Raw genomic sequence first — 23,363 nt, 5'->3', positions numbered from 1 at the left:
ACCATCAGATTGTGGTTTCCTAACTACTCTAACAAATTCATCTTTCTTCTTAGCTTTTTCTGCTTCCTCATGTAACTCATTCTTGGATGCAACAAGAGATACAACAACATAATTTCTTTTTGGTTTCTCCTTTTGCTTCATAATTCCTTTTCTGGATGAGCTTTGAGTTATAGATGGCTTCATCGGAGTAGAGGCAGACTTAGTCTCCTTAGGCTTTGACTTGGAGAGAACAAGTTCAGCCTTAAGCTTCTTTGAGTCCTCCTCTACTTCCATCTTAGCCTTCTTCTCCTTGGCTTGCTTGATTACTTCTTTGGTAAAGCCCATCTGTATAGCCACTTCCACAGTCATTCTTGACATTTTTCTTTTCCTTTCAAGCTGAGTAAACTTCTCATGCAACTCCATGTCTTTCTCTTTGAAAGTCCCAAATCTAGGTTCATTAGAGTCAATCATGTTGACATTTTGATGATGTTTTGATTGTCATTGATGGACACACACTTTCTTGATGTATGAGTTATGCTCAACCGGTAATTGCTCCAACCGATATTGTATATTATTGAATGTATAGTCTTTAGACTATCGGTATTTTGCAGAAGATGTTTACGAGTCACTGATTGGCTGAAGAGCTCAAGCGGTATGAAGACCCCAAGCGGTACGAAGGAACCAAGCAGTGGTTAACTTTTGATTGGAACACTATGATCTATCAGTCTTCATTTTTGACAACCGGTAATCAATATATTGTATTAACTGGTATTACTCTGTGATGAGTTACCAACCGGTATTTCTGCAATGTGTGATGAGTTATCATCCACTGACACTTTGGCGGTGATTTTGTGTCGTGTTACCAAATGTGTCTAGATGCACTGAACCTAGGAACTTGTAGTCTAATCCTATAAGACCGACATGAAATCAGATTCCTTTACAAGGACATCATGTCTAAGGTTTGCATGTGAGATGTGTAATATGTGAGACATAATAGAGAAAAGATTATGTGTGATCTTGGCAAATAAGATTAGGTCTGTGTGAAGAGATAGAGTGTGGAGATATTCAAGACTGAAGTAATGCTGAAATGCATTAACAATGAGCTGTCAAGGATCTAACTAAGCATACTATGCTATTATCTAGATCATTCACTTGTTGATTACTAATATCTTCAACAAGTCTGAAACCCTTAACCAGGTAGGACCAGCAAAGCCTTTGTAAATCCTCTAACAAGGTGGTTCACAACTGTGGATCTGAAATCCTTTAACAAGGTACTCTTTAATAGGACTTATCTCCTAACAGAGATCTAGATTCCTAATAGGATTTGTTCTGGTGAAGAACATTGTATGACCTTAACCGATCTGGTTTCTATTCTGCAAATAGTTACTTGTGAGTTTCTGCTCACCGTGGTTTTTCCCATTTGGGTTTCCACGTCAAATATCTTGTGTTATGCTGATTGTGCTCTTCTGGGTGAATGATTTATTTTCTATTTGGCTTGCATTTATCTTAACCGGTTTATTAGTGAATCTGTTGTACCGGTTATTTGCTAAATTGTTTAAAAGTTTGTTTACAGTATTTTTTGGTATACTAATTCACCCCCCCTCTTAGTATTCCTCAAACTGATTTTCTCAAGAGATGTTGAGCATAGAATTCAAGAGTTTTAGCATCAACCTCCTAACCCATTAAAAAATTCCACATTCTCCTTGGCTCCACTACCTCCATGTGGCATAGGTCCTTGTCGACCATGAAAAAAATAGTATCTACATATTTCTCCAGTACATCCTTAGGGATCCTTTCCCTATTATTCATTCCGCCTTGGAAGGTTTTCAAGAAACTCCATAGGGTTTTTTTCTGATTCTCTTTATTTCCCAATCTATTCAAACCTTTCTTAATCTGAGTGCCTACCGGTAAATCAAATTCCCATTACACCCTGCTTGTCCTGAGGATTTCATTCATGAAATATAGAGCCAAATAGATAATCAATGAACTGAATTTGAAAACATGTTTTTTATCGGATTTGATTTTCTTCAGATTTCTTAGGAGCTCTTCAAGAAGAACTGAGCACAAATCATACTACATATCCTCTTTCACCATCTCATAGGTTGCATATATTGTAGTACCGGAGAAAAAATTCAATCTGCTAGATTGATAAACTTTATACCCAATAATCATTGATGCAAATATGACATCATGCTCTAAGATATCATCAATTGTCATTGATCTATTGTCAAATTGAGAACTAGTTACTTTTGTGATGGTTGTATTTGTTACCTTCCTCAAATTAGGTTTTCCATCAGTTTGATGAAGACATGTGATTGCATGAATGTCCTGCTTGGTTATCTTGTACGGCTTGTCCAACCAAATGAATTCATTGTGGACATGACTCAAAATTTATCTTACCCATTCATCTTCATCGAATGTCGGGAAATGAACAACTTATGTGAAACCAAAGCTCTGCAACTGTGCATATTCTAGTTTGGGGTTTCCAACTTCATCCATTATGTGATCAGTAAACAAGGTTAAGATCTTATTTCTGGTTTCCTCAATTGTGCAGTGAATATATGCACTAACATTGTCAACATGAAGAACGTCGTAGGGCACAGACGAAAAAAGCACCATTGGGATCATCCTCAAAATATTTAAATGGATGTCTTTTAAATTGTGGCCTTGCTCACTTAGAAACTTCTACTACCAAAGGAGTATCAACAAAAGAAGATGTCATTTGAAGAAATTTAGGGTTCAAAACACGCTTCGTTAAATACCTTTTACTTATGTCAGATGCACAAGAACCCTTTGTCAAATCACCTCAATCCTTTAGATTGCCTTGAAATTTGGTTTGTCTCGCTCTACTACTTCAACTCTTCACTTGAAATGTGAGAAATGATTCATATTTTCCCCTTTTTAACTTTTCAAACCCTAACTTTAAGTTGAAATAAATGCAATGTTAATCTTCAACCAGATGCCCTATTCAGCACAAACCAATTCACCAGATGATCTTGAAATCTAGATAATCATCTCCAAGCATCTGCAATCAACATTGATCAATCACAGATCTCTTTAAGGGGCTCTGGAAGATTTTGAATGAAGATGCCATCCCCTAAGGCCAAATGCCTTAGTTAGCGGATAGAGATCTTGGACCAGATTCAGGTACAGATCCACTGGCTACCTTGGATTCATCTTTTCTGACCCACATCTTCTCATGCTTATTTATGATCTCTTCTACCTTTTCCTTGCCCTTTTCATTAGATTTGTTCTTGTCTACCGAAACATTCTTTTTCATATTTCTGCTTCTACAATACTTTGCAATGTGACTAGGCTTGTTACATGCTCAACAAACAAAATTCCTCTGCATAGGTTTGAAATTCATCTGATTTGGTATTATCCTACATTGGTTCGATATATGTCCAAGCCTCCCACAAGCATAGCATCTCTTTCTCTGAAAATTATTCATTATTGCTCTGCACATGTTTGACTTGTGACCAAAATTTTAACATATGAAACACTGATCGGTAAAGGTTGGACCATTGTTCACATTATTCATCATCCTACTTCTCCATTGATTTTCCATATGACCAAATTTATTGCAATTAAAGAATCTACCATTGAGCTTATAGGCATTAGGTTGTCTTACCAGAGGATTCTTTCTCTTCTGATGGTTAGGCTTTGCATTGCTTTGACCAGAACCGGAGGATTCTCCTTTCTCATATCCAAGTCCTCTAGTGTCCTTTCCATATCTCTGACTTTCCAGCATCTCATCAATTCTTGTTGAGCTAGCATTAAATTTGTCTTTGTATTCATTTGCAGTGGCAAGTTCATTCCTTAAGGCAACAATCTGTCTTTCAAGTTCTTGACCATTATTCCTTGATTGTGTCAACTCAAGCTTCAACTGATCATTTTCATAGGTAAGCCTGAAGCATTCATTTGATCTATCTTTCAATGATTGAGTCAAACTTTCTTCATTCTTCTTTTTTTCTTCAATCTCCTTGGTCAGCTTCATCACAATGGATTTCATCTCATTCTTTAATACAACATTCTCTCTAGAAATTTTCTCACATTCTTCAGATTTATTTTGATCTTCAACACTTTTCTCATGTTTCTCCTTCAGCTTATCCATCAGTTCTTTCCTCTTGTGTCTTCAAGTGTTGACTTGTTCTCTTATATCCTTAATGAAATCTTCAGTTGCACTCAAGTTTATTTTCAAGTAACTTACTTCATTTCTTCCTGCATCAAGATCCTCAAGTGCCACACAAAGTTGTCTCTAGAAACTAGAGTCCATTGATTCAATCTCCCAGACCTTCCTCGAGCGGTTAGGCTTCCTCCAAGGAACTAGGCTCTGATAGCAATTTTTGAAATCAAGGAACACTAAGAGGGGGTTGAATCAGTTTTCTACTGGTAAATAAATTTTCTAACTTATTATGAGACCACCGGAAGCATATTCAAGAAAGTAAAATGTAGAACCACAAGATAATCAGCCACAAAATCATAACACCAGGATTTTTAAGTGGAAACCCAGAAAGGGAAAAACTACTATGGGATTGGGACCCATAATATTCATATAATGTGATCAGAATTACATAAATATTACAAAATAGAATGCACTTGCATTCAGGCACACTGCCTAGAGCTTACAAATGAATTACAATGAGGGATACAACCCCGAAAGGCTCACTTCCTTACAGATCATTTACAATGGTAATTACAATGATTTAACTCTAAAAAAGCATCAAACAATGCTTGGATGAGTTATGGTTAAGTGCAAAAAGTCTAATTGTATCTACTATGCCCTGTTCTTGTACTCAGTCAACTACTGGATCAAGAATGTGCATGTGAAATTGTGCCAAAAATGTTTCTCAATCACTACTCGCTCATATCACATCATTTCATCATATAAAAATATCTTCTACATCGGTCATATATATCCGCAATCACAAAATAAACAATCATCAAGTCGGCCATGCAACGTAACGTGTAATCATGAGTCGACTTCAACCGGATCACCAAAAACATATGCGAATCAACCAAATGATGTCAAAATGATTTCTACATGTTGGTCGTATCATCCCATGCATGAATCTATCCACTGAAATAACCGCAAAGATTCCAGGCCAAAAGTGCTCTGCTTATCCTAAAATACCGGTGACAGATTACCAGTTACCAGACCACTTCCTCCAAAAAACCATAGCTACGGGATAGAAGAGTTGCCATCAATGACATCCCTAATCCATTATCCATGCATCCGTATCCATCAGATGAGTGTCAATTGCCAACAGTACCCACAAACTCCAATTTGACCTCTTGCTCAAAAAACTTCTCCCTCAAAAAGTGATACTTAATTGATATGTTCTTGGTTTTTAAGTGCATCACATGATTCTTTGAAATGTCGATTGCACTTGTATTATTATGAATAACAGGGATAGGATCATCATACTCCATATTTATATCCTTGAAGGTATGCTACATCCATAGCACTTGAGTGAAACTTGGGACAATTAAAATGTATTTTTCCTCTGCAATAGAAAGTGAGATTGAGTCTTGCTTCTTTCTGTGTCATGAAACTAGTTTGTCTCCAAGAAAGAATGCTCCACCACTAGTACTTTCTTTTCATCAATAGATCCTACCCAATCAACATTTGTGTATGAAATGAGAATGAAATTATCACTCTTAGGATACCATAGGTCATATTCCATTGTACTCTTCAAATACCTAAATATCGTTTATATTGCCTTCACATGCGTTTCTTTTGAAGATGCTTGAAATCTTACCACCATGCACTCCGCTTGCATGATATCAAGCCTAGATGAAGTTAGATATAATAGGATTCCAATCATAGATCTATATAGATATTGATCAACCATTGGAGATTTATCATCCTTACTCAATTTACAACCTGTCACCATGGGTGTATTGGCTAGCTTGTAGTCTTCAAGCTTGAAATTTTTTATTAGCTCCTTCAAATAAATGGTTTGAAAAATGCCAATACATTTATCAAGCTGATTATTTTGCAATCTTAAGTAAAAATATAACTCACGTAGCATGGAAATTTCAAAAAAAATCTACATTTCCTCAGCAAATTCCCTTACATTTTGTCACTACTTCCACCAAATATGATATCATCAACATATACAACCACAATCAATTCATGGTCATATTTTGTTTTGACATATATATTGCTATTTTCAATACCTATTTTGAATCCTTGTAACAAGTAAGAATCTAATCTATCATCCCAAGCTCTAGGTGCCTATTTTAGTCCATATAATGCCTTCTTCAATTTTCCCACAAAATCCTAATCTTCTACCAATTTAAGTCATATACACAAGCTTCTTCAAGATTCCTATTTAGGAATGCAAAGTTGACAAACATCTAATATACTTTGAAGTTATTATAGATTTATAATTTCAAAAACATTTTGATTGCTTCTAGCCTTGCCACAACATCAAAATTTTCTTCAAAATTGATACCTTCTATCTGAGCATGTCCCTTGTACACTAGTCTTTCTTTGTTCATTATCAATTGACCATCTTCATTTAATTTGTTTTTTAACACCCTTTTTGTCCTAATGGCATAATAATATTTAGGCCTAGAAACAAGTTCTCATGTATCTTTCTTTTCTATCTATTCTAACTCCTCTAGCATAGATTCAACCCAAATTTCATCCTTGCTAACTTCTAAAAAAATCTTAGGTTCAATCATGCATAACAGAGACATTTTATGTCTATAAAGTTTTTCCTAACTGTAACATCATAAATTATATCCACATACAATTTTGTTCTCATGTAGACCTCACCTTAGTGCTTCATCTTTTGATGCCCAATGACTTTTGATTCTACTCACACCACCTAAAACATACAATTACATCAACTTCCCTACCTTATCCCTAAGTCTGACTCCTAATTCTCAAGACTAGGGCATCTAGCGCCCTAGTCCTCTTAATCAAGACCCAAATTTGGTCCCAATTAATTTTTGGGCACTCAAGTATAAAAGGAGTTCTACCTCTCTCATTTGAAAAACTAACTGAATGAATTCTAAGATCCTAATAACACTATAGAAAATTAAAGTGAGAAAGAAATTAGGCATTCATCAAGCATTGGAGAAGATATAAAGTCAAGTTCAATCATTCAAGATAGTATCTATGATTAAGTTTCTATAAATCCATTCTACAAGACATCCTACAACCCTTTCATAAGGATCCAAACAAGCTTCATCAAGGTATATATTTCAATTACAAGCATTCCATTTAAGATTGGCCTTTCCCTCAAAAGGAAAGCATCTTGCTACAATTTCCATTTCAATTATTACTTCAATTTCAAGGTTAATTCCTAAACTAGTGTTTGATCCAAGGCAAACCCCTATCCACAACACTTCTTCTCTATTTCTATGTGCATCAAATTGACTCAATATTTGTACTCAAAGATTATGAGAGTTGAGGATGATGAACATGTTTAGCTTTCAACAGAGTGAGATTCAAAGGACTAGGGTGAATCTCTACTACCTAGTCTCAAAAAATTGAGTCAAAATTTCTAGTACAAATTCTAAATATCTTATTTTTCTTAGATCCCTAAGTATGACTCTATTGGATATCTATAGAAGTACGTTTTCATCAATTCACTATAAATTCTCAAATATTTTCCCTAAATTCTTTACGATTTCAATTTCATTTTAGTCAAGAAAAGGAGAATAAGGCTTCAATCAACATTGAACCCTTCTTCTAATAGGATTGAGGTTTGATCTATTGTCTTTATCCTCCTTTTAATGATTTGGCATGAAAAAATTAGGTCATTTCCTAGTTTACAAAGCATAACTTGTCAACCCCTAATTTTCTCACCATTATATTTTGGTGAACCTAGTGTACAGATTCTAAATATCTTCTTTTGCCCAGATCCCTGACTATGGCTCTATTGTATCTATAGAAATCCATTTTCATCATTGATTTACTTCAAATTTTCAAATATTTTCCCTAAATTCAACTTACAATTTCAATTGCATTTTCAACTCAAACAAAAGGGGAATAAGGATTTAATCAGCATTCAAGCCTTCTTCTAATAGGATTTAGGTTGGATCTATTGTATTTACCCTCATTTTAATGTTATGGCATGAGAAAGTTTACAAAGCATAACTTGTGAAACCCTAATTTTCTCACCATTATATTTTAGTGAACCCGACTTCTTTCATGCATGCTTCTGATTTATTGACTTAGATCTAATTTGTATGCATTTTAAACATTAATTTTTGCACTCATATATTTTATTTGTAATTAAATTATATAAATTTAGTGGCTAATTTCATAAAAACCCTAATTTATTATTCTAAAATTGACTTGTGGGTTGCTTAATTTTTAAGTTGTATTTTTAGATCTAATTATTATGACATGCTATATTAATATTTAGATGCATGTCTAATATTCAATATCATAATGCACATTGTTTAATTTATTGGTTAATCAATCATTTTTACAAAGAATTGCATTGCTTGATCATAGTTTTGTTGAACACAAGGCAGGACTAAGAGGGGGGTGAATCAGTCTAAACAAAAATTAATGTAGAACATAAACAATTAATCAACTATACACATCCAACACATGAACACCAGGATTTTCTACATGGAAAAACCAAAAAATGAAAAAACCACAGCGAGCACCTATCCACAAAATATATCCACTATGTATATCAAATTACAAAGAAAGATCTCACTACTCTGGACTTGCAAATGAAGGCTAAATTCTGTTGGGGCAAGATGCAAAAAAATGAATTGCAAACCTGAAGCTAACTGCACCAGAGCAAGAAACAAAATGAATTGAAAAGAAGGATCTCCTTGAACTTTGCATCAAGTGACCAACATCAACACACATAACTCTGACCTCAAACTATCATCACTTTGTCTCACAAATCTACCATGGTCTCAAAATATCTTGCATATCATTCAAACACAACTCTTCTTTGCTCCTCACTGAATTCCACACACTTCCTCTCACATTATCTACACTTCTCTTGCAACTCTACACTTAACTTCAATTACATACATTTCTTATATACAAGATAGGTCATTAAAGCTTGAACCAAGTCGGCCTAAAAAAAAAAATATGACTTCAAGACCAAAAACATACATGTTAATCCAGTCTAGAAGAAATAGGGGACCAAAAAATATCTTTTGAAGATCAATTCACTGATCCGCAATCATCAGAACATAACTAACAACATATCAATACACAATGCATCTATATAGGAAATAAAAGGTCAAAACATATCCTCCAATACAAATTACCCTATTCTGAATCTCCGCATGCTATCGTGAGACCCATAACATGTATCCAATCACCTTCCATAAATCATATCCAAACCCAGAGATAGCTCTAACATAGAATATCACAACCAGCTATGAACAATGCCACAACATCTAGAGAACACAAAGATATTTCTAGACCACAAAACTATCATCTCCATGATACTAAAAATATATCCAAAGAACATAACAATATCAACAACACTTTTTAGACCTGAACTCTTCCAAAACAACCAATAGAACAATTGCAACACCAAAACAACAAGATATATGTGCAGCTCAAACTTTCTAGACCAACAACTTTCTGGAACATCAAGTTTGACATCAATGACAACCACAACAACACATACTTCTAACAAGTTTTTAATCTTTGTGTCCAATTTTTCCTCCTTTGTGCATGATTTTTGTTACCATTAGTCCTATAAATAATATTCCAATGAAAATAAGTTGTAGACTCAAGGCTTCCCAAGGTTTAAACACTAAGGATATGGAGCCTCGATTGGATAACTTATTACATGTGAATGTTGGTGCTTCATCTAATCCAATCAATGACATTATTCCCCATTCTTTCTCATACTTCTCATAATGTGAATGAATCAATAACCAAGGTTACTATTGACCAATTGGAGAATATTGATAACAAATTGGAGAATCTTCAACAATGGATGGGCCAACAATACCCGTATAATGAGGCAATCCCATTGATTGAAGGATTGAAAAGAATGGTGCAAAATGATAAGATAGGTGTGGATTTTTTGTATGTCCTTGTTCAGATTTTTTATACTAATGTTATGCAAATCAAAATTTGTGCCAAAGTCCTCGGTTCCTCTCAACCCACTAGCCAATTTAATCATTCCATTCATATGCCTACATCCTTACCTAGTGTGCCTACATTTACATATTCTATCATGACTACTTCCACACAAAATGTTAATCCTACACATGTTAGTCATGGGGGAGATCCTACTAATCAATGTTCTTGCATACCTCCTTCTGTGAGTCTTCTATTTGTGTCACAATAATTTCCCATACCAACATACCACAATTTTTCCCTTCCTTATTCTCAACCTCTACCTACTTACAACAATATTACTTCTCCATCACAATACAATATATCTAATTTCAATCCATCCATCGAAGCAATTATCAATAACCTAGGTAAAATTGTTGCATCTTTACAACACTAGTTGGCTTCCATAACTCAATCCAAGTTCAATGTTCCTACATTTGATTTAGTGAGCCCATTATCAGATGACATTGCTTATGCAGTTCCTCCTAAGTATATGGAAGCTCCTCAATTGGAGTTGTACAGTGTAAAAGGTGGTCCCTTGACTCATGTGAAAACATTTCAAACTTTGTGTAGTGAATTTTTCTCATGACTAAAGACTTATGGATAAGTTGTTTACTACAACCTATAGAAATAAAGACTTGTGATGGTATTGTTCTATGTCTCCTTATTCTATTACTTCTTTTCAACAATTGGGTAATGCTCTCATTCAACAATTTCAATATAACATTGGTCATAAGATTACTTTGACTGATTTGATTCATTGTAAGAAAGGAGTTAAAGAAAAAGTGACTAATTTTATTAGTAGATATAAAAATTTACATTCACAAATTCCTTAGCCTATGCTTGATCATCATGTTCAAATAATTTTTATTGTTAATTTACAAAAAGATATTAGAGATCAACTTCTATTTTCTGAGTTTGCTTCCTATATGAAATTGTGTGTAGTGCTTCATATTTATCAACCTCAAGTGAGTCAATTTGAATCGCCCTCTATAATGGCTCCAGTTAATAAGAATGACAATGCTAAAAAATAATTTATGAAGTACAAACCAAAAAAAGGTTTCATCAAGATAAACGACAACACCAACACTCAAGTGGCAGCCATGACATCAGGTGTGGCTCCTTTATCAAAATACTTTAGTAAAGAATTAACTCCTCTTTCTAAGTATTTGCATAGTATAATGTTGAGGTTGATGAATGCTAATGTGTTGCAGCTTCCTCCCATCAAACCAATTGACAATTTTAAACCATTGCCAACTTGCCATGATCCTAAAGCCTTTTGTCAATATCACTATCAACCTAGCCATGATACTGAGAAGTGTTACCAATTAAGAAATAAGATCCAATACTTTATTGATAACAATATTATATTTGTAGTTGGTGTCAATGACAAAGGGAATAAATCTGTAGCTCCTAACAAAAACCTCCAAATATTTACCAATTTGTTACCTTCTCATTCTACCAATGTTGATTCTAAGTCTCTTGATTTTTTTCCTAATGACCTCGACACAAAATCTAATAATGGTGTGAACCTTGTTGACAAGCCTACACCTTTAATTGACTTTTGTATTACTTTTGATCCTAGTGAGACTATAGTTTCACCTAATGGCCTATCATACATTACTACGAAGATCAAAGACAAACTCTCATGAGGGGTGCTCATCGATCCAGTGTGTATGGTGAATGTAATCACTAAAGAATATCTTTATACTTAATAATTGCATCAAGTAACATATGATAAATTTGATGTTATGGATAAGGTGTTTGATGGTTTCTCTTGCCCTACCATTGGTTCTATTGCCCTTCTTGGTGAGGTTGGTACTAATTGCTTAGATGTCACCTTTGTTATTATTCCTACATCAGATCAATTTCATGTGAAGTTGGGGCATCCTTGGCTCTCTTCCATGAAAGCTGTCCCTTCTATAATTCATAAATGTTTGAAATTCCCTCATAATGGAACTATTATAAAATTAATCATAGCCTTTATCAACCCGCTGTGAAGCATGAAAATTTCTCTCTTGAATTCTTTTGGCCTAAACATCCTAAGCCTCTTAAGCCTCAAAATGACATCCTTTTCTTATCTTATAAAAAATGGAAAAATGAGATGTTCATGGCCTTGAGTAAACCTACAGGCCCTACACCCATGGATATTCCTCCTCATAATGGACTTTCTATTCTTCCTACTCCTTCTATTCCCCCTCTATATGCCACAGTCCTATCTCTTGATTCCTACAATGGAAACCACTTGGCATCAAGTATATCTCAACCTATTGGGGCTTCTTCCATTCCTCCCCCTATAAAGGAAGAAAATAATCATATGTCCATTGATCCTAAACCTTTGCAAATATCGACTGAAGCTAAAAGGAATTGTTGTGCAAGATAATATTGACAAAGACGTCATGTTAAGGCTCAAAATATTTCTTCCCAAACTATTTCCTTCTTGAAGACACCAAATGATGAATTGGTACCATTTGTCTAGCCTTCACCTCACCCTAGGGAGGAAGTTCAACTCAAATCACCTAAATAAAAAGTGCTTAAGAAAAAAGATGGCTCAACTTCTTTTCATATTAAAGATCTTATTTTTATTAATATAAATGATGATATGGATGATGATAATGTTGTTCATGCTAACAATGTTGATTCTAATGATATGTATGAGCTTGTTGAAATTAATCATGAGTTATCTTCACATTTTTCAAAAGCATTAACCCTAGCTCCTAGTGACAAACAAAAAGATTCATCCTTAGAGAATGATCCTTGTTTGGAACTTGTCGTAGCTCCATCTATTGTGCTTGATGTGTCTCCTCTTGCATCATGGCTTCCATCCTAGATGATGTTAACCAAGAATCAAAGGCATATGATTTGCTTGACTAGCTTCATTCATGTTGTAGATTATATTTTGTGTCTTTACTTGTTTGTAATATTCTTCCCTTGTGATATGTTTCTTGGTATGTTTTTGTGTTATGTTAGGTTCTCTTAGGATGACCCTTATTACTTTGTTGGTGCAAGGTAATAAAGAGGCCAAATCTGTCGTGACATTATGTAGCATCCTAAAATTGTACCCCTTGCAATTTTGACTGCATTTGGGGCCCTCACCTTAGCGTTCTCTTCCCCATGCTTGATTGAGACCTGTTTATGCCTCCCCTATGCAATAAAACTTCACTTTTTCCACCTTTCACCTTACATAGCTCTTGATCCTAGCCCAAATTAGGGTAGGACCAGGGCGCCATGCCCTGGTCCTCCCTTATGAGGACCCATTTTGGCTCCTAGGCCATATCTCAAATTTGAGTGGGAAATTACTTCCCCATGTCAACCTATGTCAGAAAATTAAACAATTGACGACAAGAAGGTATATAAGGAAGTCTTCCCCTCTCATTTGGCATAAGACATGATCATAAGGTGATAGCATGACAAAGTGGAGGAAGCAAGGAGACTACATCCAAGCATTCAAGCATTCATAATCAAGCATTCTTGAGGGTTGCATTCTCTTCATCCATTCATTGGAGCATTATTACATGATTCATTTGCAAGCATGTGTGTGTTAGGGTTTTGTCATGTTCATGCCATTTCATACAACATATTGTGATTTCATATAAGAAGCAAAGCATTCTCATCATCTATTGCAGATTTGAGGGTATATATTTCCATCATTTATTTCAAGTATTTGCAATATGTCATTCAAGGTTGATTCCAAACCGGGGTTTGACTTAGGCAAACCCCTATTCCCAACCCCTTTCTTCTTCTTTTATGTGTGTAGGAAGCAGGTGCGCATCTATACTTTTGGAATTAAGCTTTATTTGTAGAGACAAAAAAACTCTTTTCGACGCACAAAAAGTTCAGAGGACCATGTTGGGGGCAACCTGGTCCGAACACACGATCCATGCAATTTTCGCCCAATTTCACAAAGTAGCTCTGAATCATCTTAAAGTTGTGCACGACTGAATCCTAAATCTGTAGCTCACTGTTTTCACCTATTTCATCTTCAATTCCAACATTTTACCTATTCAACTTACAAAAGAAGGTCAACTACATTCCAATTTCAACTATCCACTTAGTATTTAGTTATTGCATCATTTAGGATTGGATCTAGTGGATTCAATCCCTCTTTTGAATGTAAAGTTTCCCCAAGTGAAAATTGAGCTTAGAAAATCATCCTCTTCCCTTGTGGAGAATTTGGCTAAGCTCCCAATTTTCCACTTTACATTTTAGTGAACCCGACTCCTTACACCATTAATTCTGATTTTCGTTTTCATATCTGAGTGTATGCAATTTAAAATTCAAATTTTTATTTACAAGTTTGATTTTCTTAATTTAGAGATTAATCCCATTAAAACCCTAATTTTTAAATTCAAAATTGAGTTTATGAATTGCTTAATTTGGGTTAATTATTTCAGATCTGAGGATTCATTCAATTTGCAAATTCAAATTTTCATCTACAAGTCAAATTTCATAATTAATTTTTAAAATTAAGTGGTTAATTTAAAAAATCCTAATTTTTAGAATTTGCTTGTGAGTTGTTTAAATTTTGAATTTCCCTCTTCAAATTTGGTTGCTAATTCAAATTCAAAATTTCAATCTTGGTGTTATCACTATTTAAAATTGGGTTTTTCTTTTCCCATGATTGGCTATGGTATATTGAAATTTTTCGAATAGGGTGTAATTCCAAATGCTTCAGTTTTGTTCTAGACCATAGGGGTTTAAGGGTTTTTGATTTTGGATCCTATCGTATTCATTTTAAACCCTCTAGTTTCTAATCTGTCGTTACTTTATTCACTTAAGTTATGGGTCATGGGGTCGTAGGAAGTGTCCCCCCCTTGTTGTTTGCCTAGGCAGTTATGTCAATTAATTGAAAAATTTATGCCTTGCATGTTTTTTCTTCTAAAGTTGTCGGGCCTAGTAACAAGTGCGCATCTCGCAGATGGATCTACGGCTCGCGTTATTTCGCTAGGCGAAGTTGTGCATAGTTTATACCCCGCGAAATAGCGAAAACCACATGGCATGCCACATAGATGATTCAGCTGGTTGTTGACAGCGAGTAAAATGGTAGCACGTGGCACAAATCACAACAGTCAGCAGGTCCGGGTTAAAGGTTAAAAGGCGGGCCCTAGAGGTGAGTCAGGTCACAGGTGGATATGACCTGGCAGGTACAGCTATTAATAACACTTGGAGCCACGTGGTTTCCTTCTGGCGAATGACAGATCGACAAATCAGCGCTGCAGGTGACTGGATGCTAGGTGTTCACGACGAGTCAGCGGGCCCACCATTCCTGAGAGCCTTTTCAGAGGATTAAATGCCGATCACTTTGAGAGATGATCCAACGGTCCGCGCCATTTTGCAAGGGTAAAATGCTCACTCTTTACGCCCGCGAAATAGTGAGAATGAATGAGATCCATCCACGTGTCATGATGATGACCTAGAGGATAGACCTATTGAGATGAAAGTGGGGCCCCCGTGGTTTCCTTCTGGCGAATGACAGAGTGACAAATCAACGTCGCAAGTGACTGGATGCCAGGTGTTCATGACGAGTCAGCGGGCCCACCATTCCTGAGAGCCTTTTTATAAGATTAAATGCTGATCAACTTGAGAGCTGATCCAACGGTCCGCGCTATTTCGCAAGGGTAAGGTGCTCACTCTTTACACCTGCAAAATAGCGAGAATGAACAAGAGCCATCCACGTGTCATGATGATGACCTGGAGGATAGACCTGTTGAGACGAAAGTGGGGCCCCCATGGTTTCCTTCTGGCGAATGACAGAGTGACAAATCAGTGCCACAGGTGACTCGATGCCAGGTGTTCACGACGAGTCAGTGGGCCCACCATTCCTAAGAGCCTTTTCAGAAGATTAAATGCCGATCAACTTGAGAGCTGATCCAACGGTCCGCGCTATTTCGCAAGGGTAAGGTGCTCACTCTTTACGCCCGCGAAATAGCGAGAATGAACGAGAGTTGTCCACGTGTCATGATGATGACCTAGAGGATAGACTTGTTGAGATGAAAGTGGAGCCCCCGTGGTTTCCTTCTAGTGAATGACAAAGTGACAAATCAGCGCCGCAGGTGACTGGATGCCAGGTGTTCACGACGAGTCAGCGGGCCCACCATTCCTGAGAGCCTTTTCAGAAGATTAAATGCCGATCAACTTGAGAGCTGATCCAACGGTCCGCGCTATTTCGCAAGGGTAAGGTGCTCACTCCTTATGCCCGCAAAATAGCGAGAATGAACGAGAGCCGTCCACATGTCATGATGACACGTGGTCTGAGAAGAAAGTGTGGGCCCGCCAAGGTGGAAATATCGGTATAAAAGAAAGACACGCGGCCAGTATCAAGTGGAATGCGAAGGAAATTTCAAGACCAATGATTGGATGCCACGTGGTATTATGCAGCCAATAGAAAAGCGGGACCCAGAAAAAGGCCAAAGCCGTCAGTTAATCTAACACTCGATCAAGTTTCTTTTGATCGAACGGTTGGTGCTATTTCGTAGGACTAAGCTGCCCGATAGTTATGCTTCGCGAAGTTGCGAAAGAGCAAAATGGAACACTTGCAGGAATGTTGTGACCCGTTGGAGCAAAAAATATGAATTCTCGTATGAATTCAATTTCGAAGGGACGGCCGAAGCATGCGGAATCAATGTTATAGTTAAGGCCCTGAGTACAAATATTTGATTTCCTAACTACCAAGTCAAGATATCTTTTAAAAGATTTTGCAGAAGAGCAGACGCAGAGTTATCTTTTTCAGATACAGAGCAAGTCGGTTCAGTTGTAGAGAAAATTCCTTCAAGCAAAGATCAGGTTCTCTTATATTTTTGTGGCAATTCTTGTGTGGTGTTCTAAGTAGGATAATTCTTTTGTTGCAAGATTGTTTAAGAGTGATATTCATTTTCTTGCATTTTCAAAATGGCTCCTAAAAGGGAATTTTCCGGCAAGGTTAATTATTTAGAAAGAAGTGTATGTGATGATTTTTTAGAACAGTTGACGTTGTCAACCAATCAGGCATCAAAGGCCAAAGAGTTAGTGCCCAGGGCTCCCCGTCTGAAGATAGGAGAAGGATTGTATGACAAAGGTAATTGGCTGAGAGACCCACAGGTTGGATTGTCAAGGTTGGGATTGTTTAAAGTTGGATTTGGAATGAGAAATTCTCCTACCCCTCAAAATAGTATCTGGGAACTAGATGTTGGGAAATTAGTAGTCCCAGGGGTATTCATGGATACAGACCTGCTAACCCAAATGGCATTAAATTATGATCCAGTCACAAGATGCATCCAGGATGTAAATGGGAAAACCCTTGTGGAAATTAATGCTGAAGAATTAAGGACAGCATTTGGGCTTAATAAGTTCACAAACTTCTTGGAACCTATACATTTCACATCATTAGCCCAAGTTTACAGTGCACAGAGGAGTCATCTCAGGAATGGGCCTCTCAAGGAACTTTTTGTGAAAATAGGAGGGTTAACAGTTGTAGGACCCAACACACAAGAGCCCTTCTGATTGAGTATGTTTACCCCGAGGGCTAAGGGAATGTATTGGGCACTTTGTCAAGTTCTAGGAGAAGATGTTGAAGCAAATATGCTGAATCATTACTTGCTAATGATTGCCTAGATTTTGAATCCTTTTCTTGCTATCACATTTGATTATGCCTCTTTCATTGCCGATGCTATCCATGGAGGGTTGATAGGAATAAAGAATGGAAAGGTGGACAGACCTTTCAGATGGTATTCACTCCTAATGCATCTTTTTCTCTTCAAAGGCGGTGATTATTCTGCTAGTGGACTAGACCTGGTTAAGGAGAAGGAAGGAGAAAAAATGCCAGTACAATTATGGAGTACTGTGTTGTCATGGGACAGAGAGGATGCTAGTTTTTTGAAGTTTGATAAATATTTTGCATCCAAAATAAGAACTCTCCTATGCTCTGATAACCCAAGAGTCCCCAAGGTTCTTCTGGAATTCATAAGGCCAAAATAATTCGCAGAGAACATCAAGATTGTTCATAACTGGGCCGACATTTATTTATATCCAGTCTCCATAGTTTTCAGAGTTTTTGGTTTCAGGGGTACTCCATTTTTGTTACCTTACCAGGTCCCTCTCAAAGTGGGAATAGCGGAGATCCTTAGGCAAATTGGTGGCCTACAAGAGGCAAAGTTGACAGGCAGAGGTAAAGGGACTATTTTCCCTGCAACTACCATAGCCCACCAATTCGTAATAACAAAGGGAGGCTGGAATTGCTTTGAGGATTTCCTCAAACCTTATCATTTATCCACTGTAGTATCCAAGTGTGCTGATCTAGAGGACTTCTTCAATGGTGTGTTTAGGAAGAAGGTAGCATGCAGAGGTAGGCCTCATCAATTCCAATTTCCTGAAGACCTCATCAGAAATGAATTTGATCTAGATGAGCAGGAACTAAGGAAAGAAAAGTGGGTGGCTTATAAGAAAGCCTTGGATTTTGTGCATCAATTTGATGCTAGCTATGACCCATTATCTAGCTTCTTCCCATTGGAAGAAAAAAATAAAGTTTTTGATTGTTTGCTTTGAAGATGTAATGCAAACACTAAAGGAGAAGAGGGAAGCTTTGATTAAGAGCAACCCTGAAAAGGCTAGAGTGATCCTGAGCAGGTCAGCTTCCACCAAAGCAATTCCTCCTGGTGATTACACACTGCGTAAGAAATCAGGTTACAGTGTGCTGGTGCCTACAACAGGGGAGCCCTCTACATCCAAAGGAAAGAGGAAGATACAAGATGTCACTGACATCCAAGATAGCCCAAAGAAGCAAAGGGTGGGGAAAGAAGTACAATTAGATACACCTTTGTATTTCCCATCCCAATCCCCTATCCATATAGGAGATGAACAAGCAGCAGCTGAACACCTCTTGCAGTTGGGTAGCTTAGGGGAAATTGCATACACCTATGATGAAGTGGAGGAAGGGATGCCAAAAGAGCCCATTGATGCTGAAATGGATATCACCTCCACTAAACTAAAAGGCTAGGAGTGGGATCCTAAGATAAAAAAGGCAAGTAGTGCCTTTTTAGCTGATGACAACTTTGTCACATCGGAAGCATTTATGCAATTCATTTGAAAACAACATATAGATAGATATAATGCTAGATGTGAGACAAGAAAGGCTGAGCAACCCAATAAAGATCCAGCCTCAATGGAGGAAGAAATAAAACAAGAGATGATGGAAGAATTCAAAACCATCACTCCTGAGCAGGGAAGAGATCTAGTAGCACAAGCTGGAGTGCTTATCTTGCCAGAGTGGGATATTGTTGATGCCCTGGTGCTAGATGCAGTAAGAAAAGAAACTAAACCCATGGAAGGGGTTACATTCAATAAGGATAATGCTACACTATTCATGTGGTCTCTCAAGAGAAATGAGAGCAAGAAAGGCAAAGACACCCCAGGGTCAAGATACCTTGGTGGAATGATGGTAAAAAGACTGCAGAGTACAGGGGTAGTAGAGGCTGCCAGCACTGTGTTAGAAACTGCAAAATTCAGTGTTGCAGTGGCAGAAAAAGAAGCCAAAGAAAAAGAGGCCCTCCAAATTAAGTTGGAAACAGTCTTAAAGGCCTATAACAGTGCCAAGGAGGAGGTAAGAGGTAAAGATAGCATTATTGCTAAGTTGCAGAGCCAATTGATGGGACAACACCAACAAGGTGAGTCTTCAACATTGATGATTTCCTCTTCTCCTGCAAGACCTCTGCCCACTAGCCCTATCATTGAATTTACACCATCTCCAACACCCTCTAGCTCTCAAATGATTGAGATTACTCCCCAAGAACTAGAAAACCTGAAGCAGGCTCAGGCCTTATATGCAGGGAAATATGAGGAGAAAGTAAGGGCCACAATCTCCAGTTTTACAGATACAATAAATGCCTCATTGCTTTACAACAATGTGGGAAAAATTATGGAGATATGGAATGAGCTGAGGAGAGATAAGGCCATTTTGACACCCATTTTTGACAGATGGAGGTCTAGGGAGCAAGATCTAGAGTTCATGTGTGTATCCTGTGATGAAGCAAGAGCCAATCCCATTATCAAATCCACTTCTGATGTCGCTAAAGTCTTAATGCAATTGGTAGCAGATGTGGACAATGTGGATAGAAAGGTTAATTTATGCAAGAAGGAATACACTGATCAAGTTTTTGAGTTGCTCCCAGGGATTTTTGCTAATCCGGATCAGTTAAAAGACAAGCAAATATGGCTTAAAGAGATAGAAGCTAAGTTGTCAGCAAGGGTTAAAGGAATCATTGATCTTGATGATACTTCTTTCTTTGTTGTGACAATACAGGAAATAGAGAAAATTAAATCACATTATGGCTTTCTTAATTCAGAAGTCAACAAACTGAGAAATTCTTGGAAAAGGTTGACTAAAATTAAAGATGATGTGATTAATTTTTCATGGCCGACGGAAGAGACATATAGTGAGTGGGAAGTTAAATATGCCACCCACGATCCAGAACAGTTGGAGAGCGCCCCTGAGAAGATAGAAGAGGTTGCAACCGAACAGCCTGTTGAACAAACTGTAGAGGCTGAAAAGAGCTTGTAACTGCTTTTACGCAAAAATTGTAACCTCTTTATTTTTTGAAATGATTGTAACAAACTCTCCTCGAGAAGTCCGAAGCTTTGTGCATCCATGTTGTTATAAATGGATACTAGGACTATAGAAAGGATGATCACAAAATTTTGTAAGAAAACACTGCAGAAATTTATCTGAGCTTTTCTAAGTCTAATGGAGAATCAGAATTTATTGTAATACTCTTTGAACTGAATATCAATATACAGGCCATCGGTTTTGAGTAAAGCTCTGTGTTGTCTTCAAGTTTGTTCACAAATTTATTTACTGTTTTCATTCTGAATAATCCAGGGTTGTTCTGTTTGAATGGAATTGCAAAGCAATTTTAGTATAAGTGTTTGTTAGCTTTTCTCTTTAGGAGGGAAATTAAATATGCAGGATCACTCATACCAGTAAATTCTTTGGGAGGAACTTTGAATTTTGAGGACCATAGCTTAGTTTGGAATGATTGAATTCTTGTATTTGTCAGGCATATATAAGGATTAATAGAAACCAAGCCGACGGGAAGTATAAAGATGTACTGTTTAAGGGGTTTTATTTGAGTTTAGATGACTCTGTGACCTTGGATAAGGCACTGGTATTAATTGAAGTTGTTTATTGCATGCTTTGTTGATCGAAATGTTGAATTTAAGTACAATTTCCATCCTTTGTTTTCAGTTGATTTCAGGGTGAATAAATCCACTGGTTTTCTGGACTGGTTTGCTGTGGGTTTATGTTTGAAAGTGTGAATTTAATTCACAAAGGTATACCCACCTGGGCTCCGAGGAAGCCTGAAGTGTAGAAGATTTAATCAAACCTTGTCATATGTTGTCTTGAGAATTTCCTTATCTTTGATGTCTCTTCTGCACCAAGCTCAACTCATATTACTCTAAGGATATTAAAGGGAATCAGATTTTGAAGACAACACTTGGATCAAATTTCAAATTCAAATTTAAATTTTAAAATTAATTGGTTAATTAAACAAAACCTAATTTTTTAAATTTAAATTAATTTTGTGCATTTTCCAAAAAAAATATCAAATTCCAAATTCCAATATTAGATCTATTTTCAAATTTAAATTAAGTGGTTCTTTCTACAAGACTCTAATTTTTTTAATTTAATTCTTTTGTGGACAAATTTGAATTTGAATTTTAAAATTAAGAGGTTATTTAACAAAGCCCTAATTTTAAAATTAAATTTTTTTACTCAGTAATTTTAAATTTAATTTAAGAGGTTATTTTCAAGACCCTAATTATAAATTTCAATTTCCTAGAAGGTTGCATAATTTTTCACAAATTGAATAATCATTTTTCCTAAAATTTTGAATTATTCAAATTCCAATTTTCAAATTTCAAAACTTTCAAATTCTCATTTCACATTTCTCAAATTAAAAAAAAAAATCAAATTTGAATCTCATCAATTTAAATAAATTGAGTGATTTTATTTATAAGAATCCTAATTTATTTTCAAATAATTTGCTTGGACTTAAATCTCAATATTCATCATGGCAATTAATGGACTTGACCTATTTGCTATTTTACATATGATTATTTTTGCTTGTAACGTACATTTATTATAATCATGTGTTGGATAATGACTTCTTTCACTTCATGGGTATGTGCACAAAGATGGTGGTCAGAAAAGTGGACACCACTAAAAAAAAAACATAAAAAAAAACAGCGCATACATGGTTCTAAAATTTGAAATCATCCCATCTGCGCTGAGGTTCGTTGTTCCCGAGCCTAAAAAGGATAGCGCGTATGCATTATCTTTAGGAAAGTGAGCACGTATGCGTTGTCTTTAGGAAAGTGAGCGCGTACGCGCTGCTTTTAGGAAAGTGAGCACATATGCGCTGCTTTTAGAAAAGTGAGTGCGTACGCGCTCATAAGCCCTAAAGAACCACGTACGCGGTACCTGTCAAAAAGAGTTTTTAAAAAAAACTGGGTCTTATTTTCCCATGACCATGACGCTTTTTCCTCCATTACCTCCACGAAACCGTGAATGGGTTGCCTCATTTCTCCTCTAGACGCTATGGATCAAGGATAGTTTTTCTTAATTTTTGTCTTTCTTTCCCGTTTATTCAATTTGTTTTACGTTTTGAATTTAATTTCATTTATTTTCATTAGGTTTTTTTATTTTTTGTTTCAAAAACCATATTCTAATAATCCACAACAAGAACAACAAAATGCACCTCCTGAAAACCCTAAAGAAAACCCACAAGATACACCTCTAGTTCCTCCTTTTGATCGTACACCTGAAACACAGGAGAAATTGATTAATCAGTTAGGGAAAAACACATCTAAAATAAATAGATTGATTAATAAATTGAAAACATCTAAGCTTGAGCATCATAAATCCCTCACCACTAGCCTAGAAACATTAACTAGTGGTGTCATGGCCGTTTCCACACAAATTAAAAAATAGAGAAACTTTAGGGATAGGTGTCGTCAATACTATGTTGATAGGTTATCATACGAGGGAGTGAAAAATATAAAATATTAGTAAACAACAAATATGTGCTCTTTTTGTTGATCCTAAAACTGGTCAGTCATTACCTCTTAATGCAAAGAGGTTTCCCATACATTGGTGTACCAATGTGCAGATGAAGAATATTTTTTGGCAGAGGTGGTGATGGTCTTTGATGATCCACCTTGTAATAATTATGATGTGCCATTGTATTTTTTGAGAAAAGTATATTATGAGTTTGTCCTCAATGTGTAGCCAAACTATTTTGACATGATAGAGTTCCATGGTAGAGGTGGCAACTTTGGCCAAGAT

The sequence above is a fragment of the Cryptomeria japonica genome, chromosome 3 (genome assembly GCF_030272615.1).
Source record: "Cryptomeria japonica chromosome 3, Sugi_1.0, whole genome shotgun sequence".
Taxonomy (NCBI): domain Eukaryota; kingdom Viridiplantae; phylum Streptophyta; class Pinopsida; order Cupressales; family Cupressaceae; genus Cryptomeria; species Cryptomeria japonica.
Note: the sequence above shows the minus strand (reverse complement) of the source record.